Below are 14493 nucleotides of genomic sequence, written 5' to 3'. Positions count from 1 at the left end.
TCGATTGGAGCGGTCAGCACTTTCTCCAGACATGAACTCTATCGAACATGCCTGGGATAGATTGAAAAGGGCTGTTTAGGGACGACGTGACCCCCCAACCTCTCTGAGGGATCTACACCTAATCGCCGTTGGGGAGTGGGACAATGTGGACCAACAGTGCCTTGATGAATTGTGGATAGTATGCCATGACGAATACAGGCTTCCATCGATGCAAGCGGACGTGCTACTGGATATTAGAGGTACCGGAGTGTAGAGAAATCTGGACCAACACCTCTGATTGTCTCGCTGTATGGTGGTACAATATGTAGTGTGTGCTTTTCATGAGCAATAAAAAGTGCGGAGATGATGTTTATGTTGATCTCTATTCCAATTTTCTGTACACGTTTCGGAATTCTCGGAACCGAGGTGATGCAAAACTTTTTTTGATGTTTGTATATTACAAACAAACCAATGTATTGATATCATAACGTATGTCTGGATTACAGCGTTTAATACTAAAGCTTCGGCATTACGAATCGTTTATTTTTATCACTGCATATTTAGCCGAACTGATCACAATTTACGAAGATTTTCGGTGTATTTCTACTTTACCTCATAGAAAGATACGCAACCTGTTTCCACTTGACTTCCTGCAATTAAAATGCGTCGTTGGATTGCGTTATTACCAAAAATATAACTTCGTAATTCTTCACGCGAGAATAATTGTGTGAACCATCGAAACGCGTAGTGGTACAGTAAATAAGTAACTAGTGCAGAAGACTGTTTCACTGATGAAGTCACTGATACCAGTTTTCAGACGGTTGGTCCACGCAGCTGGACCCAATAGGGGAAGAAGGCATGGCAAGTGGAGTCTATCTGACGCCTTGCACGCCAGCCGCCGGGTCAAATCTCTCCCGACTCCCACGCAAAGAGGCCTCAGTGTAATGGCTGGGAAAGCCCAGCGACGACTCGTAGCGTGACATTAAAAGGGAATGCAGGAAGAGGCGCCTCGCGCTTCTAACAGCTCCACGCCTTATGGCGAACTAACTGCAGTCTGCAGAGGAGCACCGTTTTGGCTTCAAGGCCAAGCGCTTTCAGTCAGGTTCTGATTCGGAAACACGTTGAGACAACATCTGTATTCGGGGAAATCTCAGACGGGAATCTTCTGGGTGATGTTAATGACTCGGTATTTTGGGGGTGTCATCAGTTTACTGATAGGTTTAAGGAGGTCCGCCATGAATTCGTCTCATGTGCCAGTCTGAGGAACGCTTGCCACCAGAGTCATCAAATAATTATTTGGACGACGTATTCCAGTCTCCGTCTTCCCCTATAATTCTTTTCCTCTGCGGGTTCCTCTAGAACCATGGAGGTTATTTTCTGATGTCTTGATAAGTGTCCTATCATCCTTTCCCTTTTTCTTGTCAGTGTTTCCTCTATGTTACTCTCTTCACCAATTCTACGTAGAATCTCTTCTTTCGTTGTTTTATTTGTCCATCTAATTTACCGCATTTTCTATAGCACCACATCTCAAACCCTATATTCTCTTCTTTTCCAATTTTCCCACAGCCCATGATACACGTTCATACGATCTGTGGTATTAAGACATTTTTGGTACTAGAAGACCTTTTGCTATGAGGAATACTCCTCTTTGCCCTTGCTAATTTTATTTTTATATCTTCTTTGCTTCGTCCGCTATGCGTTATTTTGTTTCCACGATAGTAGAATTCTTTAACTACGTCTACTTCGTGGCCTCCAATTTTGCTTTTAAGTTGATCGATAATCTCATTTCTATTACACTTCTTTACCTTCATCTTCGTTTGGTTCACTTCGACCTATATTCTGTGCTCTCTAGACTATTCAACTGATCCTATAATTCATTCTCATTCCCACTGCTGATAGCATTGTCATCAGAGAAAGAGATCACTGATACCTTTTGGACAAGTGTACCAATCTTTATTGACATTCCAGAATTATACGTAGTTTTATATATTATCAGTTCCTATTACCATGTGCCATGGTATTTCACGACCAAAGTATTTATTTGTATATATTATGCTGTACGTATACGAATGGCATAAGAAAACACCAACTTTCACTGACATTATCAACACGCGTATAACAATCCCGACTCAGTAAACAAACGGCAAATGACAAGCAAACTTATTCTTCAACAAAACCCACACACACAAGAACAAACGCACGCTTACTCACACACACACACACACACACACACACACACACACAGAGAGAGAGAGAGAGAGAGAGAGAGAGAGAGAGAGAGAGAGAGAGAGAGAGAGAGAGGCAGAGGCGTTGATTTCCATTAATTTGTAGAATAATATGGCTATAGTGCTCCCTATACCCAGCCAACGCCATCCTCCGAGGTAGCTAGGAGCTGGAACAGTAACGAAGTCAATGTATTCACTGCTTTTCTCTGTAATATGTTATTTATTTGTATGCTATCTTGCAGTTTTGTTCATATCTTATTAATGACAAAATTCTTTGGTTATAATTTTTTTTAAACAGCATTCTGTAAACTATGCACTAACTAGTTCCATAATCAGGTAGCTTTGGTTCCCATGATCCCAAGAAACATGACAAATAAATAAATAATAAATACCCAGAAAGGCTGCATGAGGCCTTGTCTGAACAAATGATAATCTGAGGGTCCAAATGTCTCAATATGAATACAATTAGAGATCAGAGGCAGAACTCGTTAAGTTCAGATCGTCTGGATGATTTCACTTATGCACAACAGAAAAACTTGTGATGACAAAGACATAACTTAGCATGGAGATCTTCATCAAACCAGTCGTCCTCCAGAAGATCGTACGATCTTTCACTTCCTCCTTTATAGGCGTACCATATCTACCAAGGACATGTTTTTGGTAATATGGCAGACGTCGTTGGAGCTAGTAAAGCTGACAGTGCGTAGTTTTTCACTTGAGCGCAAAGCTTTTCATATTTATGTGAAGATGGTATCTGATGGTATCTGTTGTCCGAAAGAACAGATACTATCTTCATATAAGGCTCACCGGCCATTTGATCATCTTCTTCTGTGCGGATGCACAAACAGTGCCCGATCTCTTACGGGAATCGGCAGTAAAGCCGCGAGTAATGAGTGTAGTGGGCAGGGGCACTACGAATGTAGTGTGTGGACAGTAAGTTGGGAATGTGGGTCTCACGGGGAGCGTGCCAGAGATAAATCCCTGCAGTCGCACTATCCTAGGTGTCCTCGGTGGTGCAGAAGGATGCCGGCACGATAGCTCAGCGTGTTCGATCAGAGGGCTACGTGCTCTAAGCAATAAAAAAAAAAAAAACTGAGTCAAGAAATCAACGATCAACTTGAACGGATGTCTTGTGACGTCCGCCCAGACCAAACGCAACGAACTATATGTAACAAAATGAATGGTGAAAAAAGATGGATAGAGCGACTCCGAGTTCGAGTCCCGGTCGGGGCATATATTTTTAACTGTCCCCGTTAACTTATATCAACGCCTGTGTGCAGCTAGGGGTATTCATTTCATTGTAATTTCAGCTTTACATATCGTAGGCGGATGCAGGCAGCCAGAATTTTGAGGTGTTCACGTGGAACAGTAATCGGTATGAGATAGACGAGAAGGAGAAGTGAATGGGAAATCTCAAAAATTTTGAGTGGTAATTTGGATGAACAGACTATGTTTGGGAGTATTTACCTCAAGCGAATAAGGTTAACAGTCCCATGTACACAATAAGAAACATTGTCACATACGAAGTTACAACCATATTTTCTTAGTTGTCGTGGAGAACAATGCAGAGTGATACCAACCACAGTGAAAATGATATTGCAACAGTAGTGACGAGAATGAGTGTGAACTGGAACCGTTAGGGTTGTAATGTCTGTCAAATAAGCAGTGACTGTATTTATATATTTTGCCGTTTCTTAAATACTGAAAATACTAGACAAAGAGATGATCTAAAAAGTAGTATGACATTTAAGTAGAAACTTTTTCTTAGAACAATACAGCTTGGATTCCAGAAGGGCTGCTGAACAGAGTCTGCTATTTACACAATCATCTGTGAATTCCCAAAATCTTTCTAGGCAAATTCCGGGATGGTTCCTTTGAAAGGGCACGACCGACTTCCTTCCCTATTTTTTTCCTTCCCTATTGTTGACACAATCCGAGCTTGTGCTACTTCTCACATGGCCTCTATGTCGATGGGACGTTAAACCCATCTTTCTTCCTCCCTTCCTTCCTTCCTTGCTTCCTTTCTTATACACTCATCAAACACTACACGCCTTAAACAATAGAACATTACCAATATTTTGTGATATTTCCAAGACTTTTGATTGCGTATATCATGTTATTCTCCATGAAAAACTTAAATTCCATTGGATTGTTGCCTTTACAAACAAATGATTCGATTCACACTTAACAAACAATGCATCAAAAGTTGTACTGAACGAAGCGAACAGTGTTGAAAGGAGAAAAAATTTTAGTGACTAGGAAGAAATCGCGGAGTCACACAGGGTTCCATTTTAATTCACTCTTATTCTTTATGTATGTCTTTGTGAATGACCTTCCAGTTAACATTCATCAAGCAGAATAAGTACTTTTTGCAGACGATATTAGTGTTGTAACAAATCTCGTTAGAGGTAAACCTACAGACGAAATTGGTAATGATGTTCATCAAAGAATTACTAAGGTAATCTCTGAAAGTCGATATTCCTTAAATTTTGTAGAAAACATTGTGTTCTGTTCTGTACGACAAGTGGAGTCACACCAACTACTGATGTAGCATAAAAACAGGAGTTAGTAAACAGAATAAAATGCTCCAAATTGTTCGGTGTACGTATTGATGGGAACTTGAACTGAAAGAAGCTGCTCCAACAATTAAGTTAAGCTAGTTTTGCTCTTGATATAATTGCTAGTCTTGGAAACAAACGAATCAACCTCCTAACAGAATTTGCGAGTTTAAACTCAATAATATCTTATGGTATAATTTTCTGCAGCAACTCATCACTTGGAAAGAAAGCAATGATTCCACAAAAGCGAGCAGTAAGAATATTATTCGGTGCTCACTGCCAGTCACCTTTCTGGTACCTCATAGTGATTTAGCCGACATGCCATAAGTAATGCATCACAATTTGACAAGAATTTGACAATAATTATCATTATAGCCTATTATTAAAGCTCTCAGTGACTGAGAAAGGAGTTCAATATGCATCAACAAAACTTTTTGATCATTTGCTCATTAACAAAAAAATGTCTTCTATTACTAAAGCGAGTATCATATTCATCTTAAAATCATGTCTTCTGAACAATTCCTTCTATTCCATAGAAGAATTTTTATTTCAAAACTAATAAACTGTAAAAATATCTACTTTTAGATTATAGCTGCGTGAGTAGGACAGAAAAATAATATGTTCATTGATGTTAAAACTAATTATGTATACCTATCCCGTAAAGTGACTCGTTCGACATCATTTCCATAAAAAACGTTCCGAATAATCTATGGAACATGTTACAACCAAATTGAGTAACTTGAACATTGCCCATATATACTGTTCAGTACATTGAAGTTTAAACACGGACATCAGAAAGGTACTGGGCACACGTCACAGAAAGGAAGAAGTAAGCTATAGGGAAAGGCGAGTACGGGAACCAAGAGGTGAAAATAAGAATAGAAGACCAAGAATGTGTTCGGATTAAAAAGTATATAATGAGATCAAGTCTTTAGCCCCTACTGCAACGAACTATATGTAACAAAATGTATGGAAGTAGCAATAACGCAAATACAACCAATGTTCAATAGCGGGCTTAATATTCATGGTGAATTGACATCAGTGATAAGATTCGCTGATTATCCTCAGTGGAAATGAAGAAGAGTTACAAGATCTGTTGACTGAAATGAACAGTCTAATGAATACGGAATATAGACTGAGAGTACATCAAAGAAAGACGAAAGTAATGAGAAGTAGTAGAAACGAGAGCAGCGATTAACTTAAAATCAGAATTGGGAATCACGAAGTAGATGAGAAGTTAAGGAATTCTGATATCTAGGTAGCAAAATAACCCATGATGAACTGAGTAAGGAGGACATATGAAGCAGTTTACCACTGGCAAAAAGGGAATTCCTGTCCAAGAGAAATCTGCTGGTATCAAACACAGAACTTAATTTGAAGAATAAATTTTTGACGATGTCATTTTGGAGAATGTTCGTCTGGAGCACAATACTGTGTGGCAGTGAATCATGGACAGTGAGGAAACCGTAAAAGAAGAGAATGTAAGCGTTTGCGATGTTGTCAATAGTCAATGTTTAAAAGCAAATTTACTCAAATGGTTCAAATGGCTCTGAGCAGTATGGGACTTAACATTGAGATCATCAGTCCCCTAGAACTTAGAACTACTTAAACCTAACTAAGGACATAACACACATCCATGCCCGAGGCAGGATTCGAACCTGCGACGTTAGCGGTCTCACGGTTCCAGACAGAAGCGCCTAGAACCTATCGGCCACACCGGCCGGCCGCAAATTTACTGATAAGATAAGGAATGAGGAGGTTCTGTGCGAAATCGGGGAGGAAAGGAATACGTGGAAAACACCGACAAGAAGAAGGGTTCAGGATGATAGGACATATGTTAAGACATCAGGGAATAACTTCCATGGTACTAGAGGGAGTTGTACAGCGGAAAAACTGTAGAGCAAGATAGAGACTGGAAAACATCCAGCAAATAATTGAGACGTAGGGTGCAAGTGCTACTCTGAGATGAAGAGGTTGGCACAGGACAGGAATTCGTGGCGGGCTGCATCAAACCAGTCACAAGACTGATAACTCAAAAAAGAAAAGTGATTATTGCTGACTTTCATTTAGGTCGAGGCTCAGTTGAGTAGAAAAGAATTTCAGAAGATTCAAAGAAGGAGTAATCATTCTAGAAAACAATTTTTCATGCCTCCATGTTCTGAAAAAAGGGTAACCGTACAACGACGGGTAACTTGTTATTTATCAATAGAAATAAAAGTTTCCAGGGACAGAGCTAACTATGGAATGGTTGCCTTTTATACTTGCCCCCAAGTTCCTTCGTTTTATTTTTCATTTACTACTTTCTGATTGATATAGTACAGATACGTTCAATGCGAAATGATCAAGACGTTTACATACTCTGATTTCTCTAAATCATTTCGGACACTTTTAGTGGAAATAGCATGTCTATGCGCGTCAAATATTTCACAAGTGTTTGTCTGGGGCGGACATCCAGCCGTAATGTCAATCGTATGTGTGACAAATGACGTTCTTTTTACCTTTAATGTGTATATGTACTGTTATTCTGTCAGTTTCAAACGAACTTACTAGTTCGCAACAGATTCTTACGCCATTCCAAATGCGAGGAAATAAGCACATTCTAAAACAATAATACAGTCATTTGCATGTTTATGAATACAGTGCAGCAGCAATGATCTCTACGTCGACGGGACGTTAAGCGCAAAGCACGTCACAGCCTTGCCGACCTCTCATCCAGTACTGTACACATCTGTTGGTAATTATTCCCGTTCCAGCACAAACACACACACACACACACACACAAACATACACACACACACTCAATAACGCAAGACTTAAAACTTTCATTGAGCTGTTGATTATTGACATTTTAGTATAACGCTGAGCTATTGTTCCCTTCCTTATAGCAACGGTTTCTGGGAGCTGAACAACTTGTTTTCCGTCCAGTCGCTGTACAATTATTTGCGCACACGGCAGCGGGAAATGCCCGTCGCCAGTGACATTTGTGTTAGCGAGATGCGAAATACTAAAGCAAATATGACGGCTTCTCAGCTTGCGTCCAACTGAGGCCCCAGTTGCGGTTGCTGTGTGAATATTGTGATGTGATGCGCTATTATGGCTGGATGCCATTGGTGTTCTGTCTCTCTCTGACACTCCACTAATGAGGGAATTGCATACCTTAACCACAGAGTCGAACATTAAAACCACAATTACACAGTCTGCAGCAGCAGAGAGATGTATGATAGCATAACAAAAAAGGTGGATCAAAACACGCCCCCGCCCTGCGATTTATTTCTCCTCCCACCCATCACCCCTACTACTCCCTCACCGCTACCTCTGTTCATCTTGTCACGTTTAAATTCCTAGACTTCCCCAAACCGTCGCGCGGCAGACAAATGCAGTCCGAACACCATTCGGCAATACTCTGTAAACTGACCCTTACGACACAGTCACCTCGCACTTCATTCGTAGCATTTTAGCAGCAAAACAAATTCGCTGACTATGTAAATAATACTGAAGTGAGATGGTACAGTATGGAAACCGTTTTCCCGAAGAGCTTGTAGACAAGACCAGCTATCCAACTGTCTGGGCTTTCTCTGTTGCTCGGGGAAAAGTTGGAGTGTCTCCTGTCCGTATATAACTCAGCAAATGTCCCGCTTTCATTCAACAAAAGAACGCATAAGAGTAAGACTGCCAAACGGTGAGAGCCATTCACACTTGTGAAGTTACACAGAATTGTTCAGTGCTTTCAATTAAGAAACCAGTCACATCCGTGAACGACAACGTAAACAAAACACGATATGGGTTAGATTTGCTTTGAATTTTTGTACTCTGATGGAAAACAACGTTAGTGATTGGATTAGATTAGATTAGATTTACTTTCATTCCAATTGATCCGTAGTGAGGAGATCCTCCAGGATTCAGAATACATTAGAAAAATGACAAATATTTACAACTGAAACAAACAAGCTGATGTACCTTCGACAGGTCCCAAGTGGAATGATCGTCATTTTTTTTTTTTAATGAACACTGTATGAAAGAATTATTTTACCAACACTCCTTTACCAAGATCGCATTAATGCACTAAATTTAAAGTTTAAAAAAATGTTTTAATTATTTATAAGGTAATAAACGTGTAATAGAACTACTACAATACTTATTTACAATGAACACATTACTGCACTGAAATGGTGCAGAAGCTAGATACATATATATATATGAGTTGGTTCTACTGAGAAATTTGTCAATGGAGTAGAAGGAGTTGGGCACCAATAAGTCTTTTAGGCTTGTCTTAAACTGAATTTCAATGGTTGTTAAGCTTTTTATGGCTGCAGGAAAGTTATTGAAAATGTGTCTTCCTGAATAATGCCCGCCTTTTTGTACAAGAGTAAGTGACTTTAAATCCATGTAAAGATTATTGTTGTTTCTAGTATTGATTCCATGAATTGAGCTGTTGGTTCGAAAAAGTGAAATCTTTTTAATGACAAATATCATTAAGGAATAACCATATTGGGCTGCAGTAGTTAGTATCCCTAGTTCCCTAAACAGGCTTCTGCCGGATGATCTTGAGTTCACACCACATATAACTCTCATTTTTGTGCCCGGAAAACTTTAGCTTGGCTTGATGAATTATCCCAAAAAAATAGTCCCATATGGCATTATGGAATGAAAGTAAGCGTAGTAAGCCAGCTTTTTCATTTCTGTATCCTCTATGTCTGACTCAATTCGCATTGCAAGTAGAGATTTGTTAAGACGCTTCAGCAGTTCTGTGGTGTGCTCGTCCCAGTTGAATTTATTATCAAACTGTAAACCCAAAAATTTGACACTGTCCACTTCTTATATCAGCTTGTCATCGTATGTTAGGCATATACTGGTGAGACACCCCTTACAAGTCCTGAACTGCATGTCGTGTGTTTTTTTCAAAGTTTAGTGACAAAGAATAGGCTAGGAACCAGTGATTAATGTCCACAAATATTTTATTAGCCTATCTTTCTATGACTACACTTGATTTGTTATTTATTGCAATGTTTGTACCATCGGCAGACAAAACGAACTTGGCATCTGGTAATGTAACTGATGGAAGGTCAATGATATACACAAGAAAAAGTAAGGGTGTACACCATGTCATATACGTTATCAGGGATACTACTGAGGAGAGATATGAAATATTGCGGTCACGTAAAATCAGCTTTAGTGAAGGCGCATGGAAGATACAGATTTGTTGGAAGAAAAATGCAAAGCCTCTGTGCAAGGAATCGCACACAAGACGCCAGGCCTACCAGTTCTACAGCACTGTTCCAGCGTTTGGAGTCTTTATCAAGTAGGCGTGACAATACAGACACTGAACTAATTAGGAGACGCTCGCAACGGATAGGGAAACTGAAGTGCAAATCCTTTGAAGAAGTATGGCGTACTTCTCTCGAAACTCTGTCGAGTACATTTAGGGAACCTGTATTTGGAGAAGACTGTGCGACCATTATGTTGCCAACACCGTATATCCCACGCAGCGATCATAAGAATAAGACTAGGGCGCGCAAAGAGGAATACAGTCATTTTTTTGGAACAGGACAGAAAATCGATAATACTGGTACGGTGCACCGCCCGCCATGTACTATACAGTGGTTTGCGGAGTATATACAGGGTGACCCAAAAGTCCCTTAACATTTCCAAGTGCACTACTTCACGGCGAAGTGTAGGCAGAGAGGTAAAACTTGACGCACTTGCCTGAAGTGACATGGGATTTTATTGACACCAAAATAAAAAGTGCGGAAACCGGCCAACAGATGGCGTTGGATCGGCAAGCCCATTTCACACTCCGAGGATCTGTCACCGCCCATAACTGCAAAATTTGGCCTACCGAATACCCTAGAATTGTCGTGGAAACCCCAAAGCAAGAGGAGAAAGTCACGGTGTGGTCTCGTCTTACAGCATCACTTGTGATCGGACCATTTTTCTTCGGGGAATTTCGGGATGCTGCTTTTTAAATTCTCGGCGTGACAGGTGAGAGGCACGCAGATATGCTGCAGGATTGAATCATCCGTAGTCTGGCTGATTAACACCTGCTGGACGGTACGACTTTTATGCAGGATGGCACTCCACCCTTTACTGCCACAAGTGTGAAAGATATGTTATGCACATCGTTTGGTGTGGACCACGTGCTGGCCCGCCAAGTCAGTCATACTTGACCTCCTACGTCCACAGATCTCATTCCGTGAAGATGGTGGAGTTACCTGAACTCGCAAGTCTACCGCGATCGTCTGACCTCATTTTGGATGCTAAAAGGCAACATCCGACGGCAAATTCTTACGACTAACAGTGCTGTTCACAACATTGTCTCTCGGCTACAGGCATTGTTGATGAATGATGGGCAACATGTCCAGAATTTGTAATAAACAACATCGTCTTTGCTAAAAATCAATTACTGCTTTTGTATCACATGGTCATTTCGGGCCCTTTTTTGTTTCAATATTATTTGAAGCATGTGTGTCACTATTTACCTCTCTAACTGCGCTATTCCCTAAACGACTGAAATTTCAAATATTAACAGACTTTTGGGACACTTTTTGTGTCGATGCTTACAAGCTTTATTTTTTGACCCATCGTGTCCTTGTTAAGGATGTAAAGCTACAACCTAATTGAACGAAACCATTTTATGCAAATGAGCCACATCATTGTCGCAGGTTGAAATTGGTGTAGTCGGCAAAATACAGCAAAGATAACGGCTTGATCAATATGGCTTTCCAAAGAATGTTCCGCGTAAACGAGAGCAATTGTAACATGATCCCAAGACACAGATGAACTCGGAAAACGCTTATGAATGTCTTGAGGCGACCGGCGATGTACAGAAGCGACTCGCGTGAATTTAAAAGTCTGATGCGCGGCTATTCGATGTAAACAGCGTTAGGAAGGTGCGGCGAGAAGTGACACATTTTACTGAATAAAGAAGCGGAGTCCATCGCTTCTGCGATTTTTGATTCAGTTCTTTACAATGGTCGTATTGAATGTTGGGCTGGTTCCTACTAAAATTATGTCCAGAGCGATTTTAGACAGGTCTTAGAAATTGAAGCAGCGCGTGGAAAGTTGTTTGTGGGAATATTCAGTAACTTTGACATAAGCAACTGCAACAGATTTTAGAATGACATTGTAGCTCATGGATGTGGCACGGGAGCATCTTACAGGTGACAAATTAAAATAATTGAAAATTTCCAAAGGGAAATGCCTGAGAAACATCTTCAAAAATATTCTGATAGAACAAGATCCAACAAAACATCAGCATTTTGAAATAAGCTGTTAGTGTAAGAAAAGAGGCGATGCTAGATCATAATGAAACTCTGAGTGGTTGGGCCCAAAAATCTCATCACAGATATGTATTTTACTCAGAACTAATCGAGGATATTTACTTTTTCAATGATCAGAGGAGGGATGACCTATAAAACAACTTTTTTTTAGGATTGTCACTCGCTGCATAAAACCCAATCCACTTGATGAGCTTTACCTCATATTTCCAGTAGTAAAATCTGTACTGATGTGGAACTTACTTAGTGCGCGAGTGATAGTAACCATCTTTTTCATAGATACATTTACTGCAGGTCACCACTCTGGTCAAAGAGGAGCTCTATGAAGAAAACCAAAGAGCTTACGTAATCATCATTTGAAGCTCGCGCGCAGTACTGGAAATCAACTTCCAGCAACGTAAACGAGTCAAATTGGTCCAGGACATCATTATGGCAGGGCTGTTTGGAATAACCTTAATAGAGAGAGGACTGGAGAGGGCATCCAACTAGAGTCTAGTCCAGTGGAATATACGGCACCATTTGTGACTGAGTGTCCTGCTGCTAGAGACGGGCGAAACAGCACCGCTGGCAGATGACTTTTGTAGTAACACAAAAGCAAATTGAGATAATGTGCCAATATGCTAAATTAAGTGCAATTGTTTCTTGTATTTTTTAAAGTTCAAATCTAACACGAAATAAATAAATTACTAAAAATTGGGAAACACGAGTCGTCGACTGCTTAACTTGTTAATTCTACAGTGTAGGACGTGCTGCATCTTCAGAAACATTGTCCCACAGGGGAAAAGGCGTCTTAGAAGAAAACAGGAAGAAACCCTTAGCGGAAACGTCACAGCAGAAGCCGGCATAACTGTGATCACCGCTGTAAAATGCACATTACGGTTCTGGCCTTCTGGTACCCCCAGATATTCATTTGTAGGAATACACCGTACTTGTGATCGCCTATGGTGACAACTGGTGCAACGAAAACTGCAGTCCGTTTGGAAGAATGAGGTAAGTCGCAATCGGTGCAAAAACATTTTCACTGTCACACCATTTCCGATTTTTTTTTCTTTTTCTCCTTTTGAAATTTACGTTTGAAGTCTCCTAAGAGGTTTAGCATAACCCTTTGTTACGTGATGCTCCCTCGAGACTATGAATTCAAAGACCACAAGTTGAAGGTATTTCGAGAGGTGTGTCCACCGATGTTGCAGAATTTGTTTCTAATTGTGACTCGTCGCTCGACAACATCATCACGAAGTTCATCGTTTGTCTACGTAGCGTCGCTCGACAACATCATCACTAAGTTCACCGTTTGTCTACGTAGCACAGCCACGGTCGCAGAAGGGCGCGACAAATAAGCCACACGACACCGGATACGCATATGAACGATAACGGTGATAACTTGTTTGAATGAGCGGCCGATGCCGTAGTTCACTGAACGGCGCCGGGCTTCCAGCGGCGTCCGGCGCGCCGGCAAAGCAGCGAACCACCTGTTGCGGCGTCGCGAGACCCAGCAGCCGCGACCGTGACGTCACTTACCGCTGCTGCGGCCGCAGGGCTCCGTCCTCCGCGGTGGCTCTGGCGGTGACCTGCTGTCGTTGTCTTCGGCTCGCGTCGGAGGCACGCACGCACACTACAGACACGGGACCGACACAACAACAGTGCGAGGTTGTTTCGCGGGCGGAGCAGCACTCGGGTGCAGAGCCGCGGCCGGACTGCCGGCGGTGTAGCTTTTTGCGCTGAAAAACGCCGGAGGCGGGCCGCGGCGGGGGTGGGGGTGTCGGAGCTTTCTACGGCGGTGTCCTCCCCACCACGGGGCGGCCACGCCCGGCACACGGCGCACAGCACGCGGCACGGCGCCGCTGCGATCACTTTCTCCGCGGCAAACAGCTGCCGGCTACCGGCTCCCACGCGCTACCGCTGTTTACACCGCCGGCCTCAGCTGCTACAAGCTCCGCCCAGACAAAATGCAGTGACTGCGGTACCTGCCGATGTCTTAACCTTTGAAACATTGCCGGTTACTGCATGCCCCGGCAATGTTAATCATTATTGCTATGGTGCATTTCTGTGTTGCAGTATTAACTACGTGTAGGACATGGCTGAAGGCATCATCTGTGGATTTACTGGTTCTGAAGCCGAAGTTCTAAGTAGGCTCTTTAGGTTTTTATATTGGTAACGCCACGTAGCGCCCTGTATGAAAATCACTGGCTGTGCTGTGTGCAGTCTGTGGCTGGTTTGCATTGTTGTTTGCTATTGTAGTGTTGGGCAGTTGGCTGCTAACAGCGCGTAGCGTTGCGCAGTTGGAGGTGAGCCATCAGCAGTGGTGGATGTGGGGAAGTGAGATGGCGGATTTTTGAGAGCGGATGATCTGGACGTGTGTTCATCGGAGACAGTACATTTGTAAGACTGGATGTCATGAACTGCTATATATATTATGACTTTTGAACACTACTAAGGTAAATACATTGTTTGTTCTCT

General features: G+C 41.8%; 1 protein-coding gene across 1 annotated transcript in view; it reads right to left on the bottom strand.

Annotated features, from left to right (window-relative positions):
- The window catches only part of LOC126365864 (uncharacterized), a 664271-nt gene extending 650555 nt beyond the window's left edge, over positions 1 to 13716 (bottom strand). The window contains exon 1 of the mRNA XM_050008536.1: positions 13555 to 13716. The gene's annotated coding sequence lies outside the window, so the exon portion shown is untranslated. The remainder of the gene's footprint in view (positions 1 to 13554) is intronic.
- Between the last annotated feature and the right edge of the window lie 777 nt (positions 13717 to 14493).

The sequence above is a fragment of the Schistocerca gregaria genome, chromosome 4 (assembly GCF_023897955.1).
Source record: "Schistocerca gregaria isolate iqSchGreg1 chromosome 4, iqSchGreg1.2, whole genome shotgun sequence".
Classification (NCBI taxonomy): Eukaryota; Metazoa; Arthropoda; class Insecta; order Orthoptera; family Acrididae; genus Schistocerca; species Schistocerca gregaria.
The sequence above is the reverse complement of the archived record's forward strand: the minus strand, read 5'-3'. Positions and strand labels throughout refer to the sequence as shown.